The sequence below is a fragment of the Notothenia coriiceps genome, unplaced genomic scaffold (assembly GCF_000735185.1).
Source record: "Notothenia coriiceps isolate Sejong01 unplaced genomic scaffold, NC01 NC01_scaffold00004436, whole genome shotgun sequence".
NCBI lineage: Eukaryota > Metazoa > Chordata > Actinopteri > Perciformes > Nototheniidae > Notothenia > Notothenia coriiceps.
Genome location: NW_011337137.1, coordinates 1 through 902, shown reverse-complemented (window position 1 = coordinate 902; position 902 = coordinate 1). Strand labels below are relative to the sequence as shown.

The window sequence follows — 902 nt, the reverse complement described above, 5'->3', positions numbered from 1 at the left end:
GCCGACCCCTGTCCTATGCTATGACTGGTTGCGGACTTGAAGGGAACGCCTTCCTGACATCCAGGAAAAAGGTGAGATTCTAATACATTTGAATTCCAAAAGCAAGTTATTGTTTTTAACTTTTTAAATATGATTGTTTTGGGGCATTTCTGTTTACATTGGACAGAGGCAGTAGAGATCTACTGGAAACAGTGGAGAGGGAGGAGATGATATGCAGCAAAAGGCCCAGCCGGATGGTTACTGCTCCGTGCGGAACGTGTTCTATCAGGTAAAACACTTTGGTACCCAGTTATTTATGGTATTGAGTTTGAATTTAGCATTTGGAATGTCATTTCCAACAGTGCATTGTAAAGACTGAAAGATGTAAAGCTTGACATGATTTGGTCTTTTACTTAAGAAGGTGTTTCTCCTCCTGTGTGCTCTTATTTCCTTATCTTTCTTTCAGGTGTAACATCTACCAATGGTTGTACATGAGAGAGACCTCCTCCACATCTTTGCTGTCTTGCTAGTCAATCCTTCTGATCAGGTCATTTCCTAAATAGTGGTAAGTTTTACAGTTCAGTGTACGTTAATTTAGCAACTTAATGCTTTACCGCTGTTGAATAAACCCTATATTGCTAGTCATTTTATTAAAACTACGATTTGTAAACTTTTTGATTCCAATTACAATAATCTTTTTGTTATAATTGTAAAACATATCTGAACATCCATCAGCAATCAATACAACAAATCATCCAACACTAAATAGAAGAAATCAGGACCTATTTCTTTTTATACAACAGCATGTTTTGGGACTGCTCATTGATGTCATCAAGAGCCATTGAGTCTACCTTTTGTAATCGGCCTCTAAGTGTTTATCATTTCTTTGTCTCTTAACATTCCTATAATCATTAGTTTTTTTA

The 902-nt window shown here is 36.7% G+C and overlaps 1 long non-coding RNA gene across 1 annotated transcript; it reads left to right on the top strand.

Annotated features, from left to right (window-relative positions):
- On the top strand, positions 1–666 carry LOC104942281 (uncharacterized). The gene is made up of 3 exons (XR_797991.1): positions 1–71; positions 167–268; positions 446–666. It is a non-coding gene; the product is annotated as an uncharacterized lncRNA (long non-coding RNA).
- The last annotated feature ends 236 nt before the right edge of the window (positions 667–902 follow it).